Below are 6,080 nucleotides of genomic sequence, written 5' to 3' on the forward strand. Positions count from 1 at the left end.
TGGTGTTCCGGCTAGTAAAGATGTTACCACCACCTGCTGTGCTCTAAAACCACCCCAGAAAGATGAAGAAATTGGAAATGGAGCTGCTGATAAAAGATCAGGAGATGTTGATGAAAGAGTATTCTACGGGAATGAGGACTTTTATGTTCTATTCAGGCTTCATCGAGTGGGTTCTCTCACTCATTTCTTATAATTTGCGTTTCTCAGATTACAAAGCCCTGAACACTCATAGTTGTAACGATTTTTAGTTTTGAAATTTCCAGATCCTGTACGAGAGAATTTCGTTAGCAAAAACATATTGCACAGGTGGTGGTGAAATGAATGGGCCGGGAGAAATACAAAAGATACTGCTGGTTCACCACATCCTTATGCAAGGCATTCCCTATAAGCCTAATCGGTGTAAGATATTACAATTTGGTCCTTTTTTTTGTATATAAACACCATCCAGATAATAGCATCATTATTGGGGGTTCTTAGGGTGAGGTTCTTAACGGAATATAAGAACCCGTCACTTAACTTTTAACTAAAAAAGCTAAGAACCGGTTCTTAAATAAGAGTTTTAAGAGCTGGTTCTTAACTTTTTTAGTTAAAAGTTAAGAGACGGGTTCTTATATTCCGTTAAGAACCCCACTCTAAGAACCCCCAATAATATACTCGTTTTTCTTGTGCAGGTTTATGAGTGCTGTGCTCAGTTGAAAATCACGAGTTTGAGGATGAATGCCGAGCTATTATTGGAAACCAGTCTTATGTTTTATTCATCTTGGACAAACTGTTATACAGATTGGTTAAACAGGTAAAGCATCTCCTCACCAGCTTTCTTTTGGTTTTAGATTTTGATCAGACATTACATCATTTCATCTTTTTAGCAGCTTCAAGCTGTTGTAGCGGACAATGTGGACAATAAGCTTCTTCAGTTGTATGAGTCTGGGAAATCTAGGAACACAGTGTATTATGAAAACGCCAGGATCCTCCTTCACGATGAAAATATTTACCGGATGGAATGTGTAAGAACCCTAATCCAATCCCCACATTATGTCTCTCCATTGAGGAATTCACTATTGTTCATTGACCCTGAAAACTTGTTTCAGTCGTCCTCTCCTCCTCGTTTGTCAATCCAGCTTATGGATTAGTATAAACAAAAAGCCCGGAGCTTATGCAGTTCCCATGGATCCCTTGTTTGCAAGTAGTTATCCTCCGGAAAAGAAGTTTCTTTCCATCTCATCACTAGTGCCACCACAGGCCATTATGTTACAAAGGTATGTGTATATCTGAGTCTCAGTACCTTTTACATGTCTCTAACTCTAATCACTTATATATAAAGTCCCATCTCTTGCTGTATAATTTGGTTATTGTTTTAAAACTTTTGTTATCTAAACTATACTAAAAGGAGAATATCTTCCCCTCTAAAGCTATCCACGTCATCTAATTAAATCATCCAATAACAATCATTTTTTCTGCCACGTCTGCTATGTTTCGGCTTATCCCTTAGCCCAAATTAAACTTCACATCGAAATCAACTTCGGCTATGATTCATCTTCCTCGATTCCCAGCCGTTTTTTTTTTCTTCAAGTTTTCATTCTTCAACGCCTCGTAACTAATTAGGGTGTGGAAGAGCTGTCTCTTCTCTTCATCTCTTCGTCTCTTTTTTTTTGCTCAAACATCTCCCCGTCTCTATCTCTTCCTCCATGTCTCTCTCTCTATGTCTCTCTCTCGATGATGAATCAACAAGGCCATCCCGAACCTGATTCTGAACCTCCTCCGACGATACCTTCGAGTCGGTGGGTGTTGAGATGAGGAATGGTGAAGAAACTAAATGTGTTTTTCCCTCGACGAGTCTCCTTTGCAGTTTGGTGGGTTGATTGAAAAGTTAAGGTCTTTTGATCCTGTTTCGTGTTCTAATTCTCTGTAGTTAAGGTTCTTTACTGAGAAAATATTTTGGGTGATGCAGATCTTTGATAGTTTTCAGAGAACTATCAACTTTTATTGAATTGTCGCTCATCTTCTTTTTAATTATCAATAGGGTGATACAAAGGGATCAGCAAAAGGTGGGGATGCAAATTCAAAGAAAGATGGTCAATCAAGCCAAAATGGCCAGGTACAGACACCTGGTCTTTCATATACTCGAATTCCTTCAAAAGCATCAGCTTTACCCTGATGAGCAGATCCTCAAGTTCTAGATCGAGCTTCTGAACAAGACCAACAAAAGTCTCCACCACACAGAAGACGCTCCCCAAGATATAATAATGTCTGTGAAAGTTTGCCTCTTTCGTCTTTGTTGGTTGGTTGGTTGATGATGAATGTTTCTGGTGATAGATATGGAGGAAGGGCTGCACCGCTCGTGACGTTCCTTTTGAACCCTAATGTTGTCCAGGAGCTAAGAGGTGATAAGCAATACAATCTCCAGATGCTGAAAGAACGTTACCAGGTTGTGATTTTGTGTTGTTTCGTTTGTGTTTAGTATCGAGGAACTCAGTTTTGATATGTAATATTTTTTATCAGATTGGTCCAGACCAGATTGAATGAGGGAATTACTCAGCATAAACTTGTGCCTGAAGAAACTGTGACGGTTATTGACTCCCGCTGTGGTGAAAAATTTTCAGTTTACAAGGTTTGTATGCAAAGATCAATTTTTAACATGTCCCACATTTTTTTAGCTCATCTAGAACTTTGCCACTTTCGTCATTTTCAGGGTTCTGGTAACGATTCTATTACCCAGCAGTTTGATGCTTGTGCTAGCTGGTGGACACAGGGGCCAGATCCTGTTTTCCAGGTCATCTGTGCCTATTGTTTTGTATCTTAATGCTTATCTTTTCTTGTGGTGAATCTTCTGAAGTTTATTTTGAAATTTTCTTTAGGCGGTTGCAGGCTGAGCTAGCTAGAGAAATGGCTTACACTGCTGCTAGGTTCGGCATGTTATGTTCCCTGAGAATGTATATGAACCTGCCTTGAAATGTGCTGAGCTCTTGGTAGATGGAGTGGGAAAAGGTTTCTTCTCTCACATTGTTTCTATTATTTTTTTCAAGCATTGATGGGAGGGCTAATTAGTTTTATACATGCAGGCTGGGCTTCTCGAGTGTACTTCTCAGATAATGGATCCACAGCTATCGAAATTGCCCTGAAGATGGCGTTTCGTAAGTTTTGTGTTGATCATGAGACCCTATTGGAATTTTCTGAGGGTAGAGATGAGAAAAAACATATTGTGGTTAAGGTACAACCATTTTGCTAGTGCTCAATGATACTTAGACGCTTTAATGTTGTATCTGTTAGCGTACGGTAGACTTAAAAAGTGTGTACTTACTGAGATGTGCGTTGTATTTTTAGGTCCTAGCTCTTAGGGGGTCTTACCATGGGGATACTTTAGGAGCAATGGAAGCACAAGCACCATCACCTTACACAGGCTTCCTCCAGCAGCCGTGGTATGGACGGAGTTTTTTTCTTTATCGCTTTTCATGATTCCGACTTGAAAATTCTCTATTGAATTTTATTGCTTAGATAGAAATATCATTCCTTAAGGATGAACGATATCATGATTACATCACCTGTGAATATTCTCATTGTCTTGCTTCTCTTTGATTAGGTTTGCATCTATCTTTGTATTTGTAGATATACTGGAAAAGGTCTGTTTCTGGATCCTTCTACTGATATCCTCTTCAATGGAGCTTGAAATCTCTCTCTCCCTAAATTTTTTGCTGAAATAGCCCCAGAAGAATATGGAAGTAAATATCATAATTTCCTCTCCTCTCTCTGTTATCCTCCTTTACATATATTTTAGCTATGTGATTTAGTACTCCCAAACTCTTACAGCCTTCAGCACTCGTGATGAGATTTTCGACAAGAGTAGAGACACATCAACTCTTGCAACAACCTATTTGGCCTATGTATCAAAACAGCTACAAGAGTATTCTGGAAATACACAATCCGCCCATGTTGGAGCACTGATAATAGAACCAGGTATGACTATGATAGTATATCCATAAGTATGACTTCAGATATTCAGTAAGGCTTAGCATCGTGCTATCTAAATTGCTAGATTCAAACTACTATTTTATTAAGGTGGCTGATTGTATCTGCAGTGATCCATGGTGCTGGGGGAATGCACATGGTTGATCCTCTCTTCCAACGAGTTCTGGTCAACGAGTGCAGGAACAGAAAAATTCCAGTAATTTTCAATGAAGTGTTCACAGGTTTCTGGCGTCTTGGAGTAGAGGTAGTATATATATTTTATGTCATCTTGTGTTATATATTTTCATTCTGCTAACAAAGTTACAATGATATTACCAAAGACTCATGCCGAACTTCTCGGTTGCAAACCAGACATAGCTTGCTACGCCAAACTGATGACTGGTGGAATGATTCCTTTGGCTGTAACTCTTGCCACAGATGCTTTGTTTGATTCATTTTCTGGAGATCCAAAGGTAAGAAAAGTAGAAGAACCATCTTCATGCTTTTCTTTTCTTCTGCTTGAAGATATCTAATCCTCTTTATTGGTTGTAGCTTCAAGCACTGCTTCATGGTCACTCATACTCAGCTCATGCTATGGGATGCGCAACAGCCGCCAAAGCCATCGAATGGTTCAAAGATCCAGAGACTAACCATAACATCATCCCACAAGGAGGAATCTTAAGAGAGGTACTAAGACAAAATATAAACATCTTTGTGTCAGATGATCAGTAATCAAACATCTCTAAATGGGTTTCAACCGTACACATGTTTTTGTGCAGCTGTGGGATGAAGAACTGGTGCAGCAAATATCATGTCACAGTGCGGTTCAAAGGGTGGTTGTAATAGGAACCCTTTTCGCTCTAGAACTTAAAGTAGATGCTTCCAACTCCAGGTAAAGATCTACTGAATCTCTTTTAAAAAGCATTGTATTGAAGAACCAGACTTTTGGTATCTCATATGGTTTGTGTTTTGCTCTGCATGTGTTTTAGGTATGCTTCGTTGTACGCAAAGTCTCTTTTACAGATGCTCAGGGAAGATGGAATCTTCATGCGGCCTCTAGGAAACGTCGTGTACCTCATGTGTGGCCCTTGCACGTCTCCTGAATTTTGCCGGGAATTGCTGTCTAAGCTCTACATAAGGTTTGGAGAATTTAATAGGGCATAGTACTCCACATTGTTTTTAATATTGTATTTAATTAGAAAACAGTTTATCCATAATTGTGTTCCAATATACAGGAGTCCAAAGCCACATAAGACTTATTTACTACTCCCTTTGTTCCTGAAAGTAAGATTTTCTAGAGTATGCACGCTTATTAAGAATTTTAATAAATATTTATAATTTAATTTATTTTTTACTTTATTATACACTTTTCAATAACTTTCCACCAATGAAATTTAATCAATTCAAATATTTTCCATTAATGTTCCTCAAAAGTATAAAAAAATACTTTAACAATATAGAAAATCTATCTTTGTGGAACAAGAAAAAAATCTAAAACATCTTACTTTCAGGAACGGAGGTAGTATAATGTTATCAAAATTATATTAGAACAAATTTACAAAAACAACATATATACATTCTAAGAAGAGTTTTTTTTGTTTACCCTAGAGGACGTGGATTCACCAGCTAATTATCTGTCATATCATATATATATATATTTTAGAAAAAGCAAAATCACAAAAATTTGCTAAGTTATATTCTGTTTTTAAAACTAAAAGAAAAGTAAAAATAAATTAAAAAAATAGTACTAGCTGCAAAAAATGAGTTTTTTTAAAACATTATTAACGATGTCAGTAAAATTACACTAAGTCGTAAAGTCTAACCATTAAACCCTAAACCTTTGGGTAAATCCTAAACTCTAAATCTTAAAAACTAAACAATAAATCTTAAATACTAAATCCTAAACGCCGTGAGCAAAACTCTAAATCTTAGCCCTAAACCCTAGGGTTTAGGATTTACCCTATAGTTTAGGGTTTACCAAAGAGTTTAGAGTTTATCCAATGGCTTAGGGTTTACCCAATCATTTAGGGTTTACCCAAGGGTTTAGGATTTACCCAAAAATTTAAGGTTTAGTTTTTAGAGTTTAATGTTTAGGATTTAGGATTTATTGTTTTGTGTTATAAAAAATTTGTACTATT

General features: G+C 37.3%; 1 pseudogene; it reads left to right on the forward strand.

Annotated features, from left to right (window-relative positions):
• Positions 1-446: 446 nt before the first annotated feature.
• Positions 447-5,289, forward strand: LOC106417570 (annotated as a pseudogene).
• Positions 5,290-6,080: the final 791 nt, after the last annotated feature.

Source organism: Brassica napus, chromosome C9 (genome assembly GCF_020379485.1).
Source record: "Brassica napus cultivar Da-Ae chromosome C9, Da-Ae, whole genome shotgun sequence".
In the NCBI taxonomy this organism is placed as follows: domain Eukaryota; kingdom Viridiplantae; phylum Streptophyta; class Magnoliopsida; order Brassicales; family Brassicaceae; genus Brassica; species Brassica napus.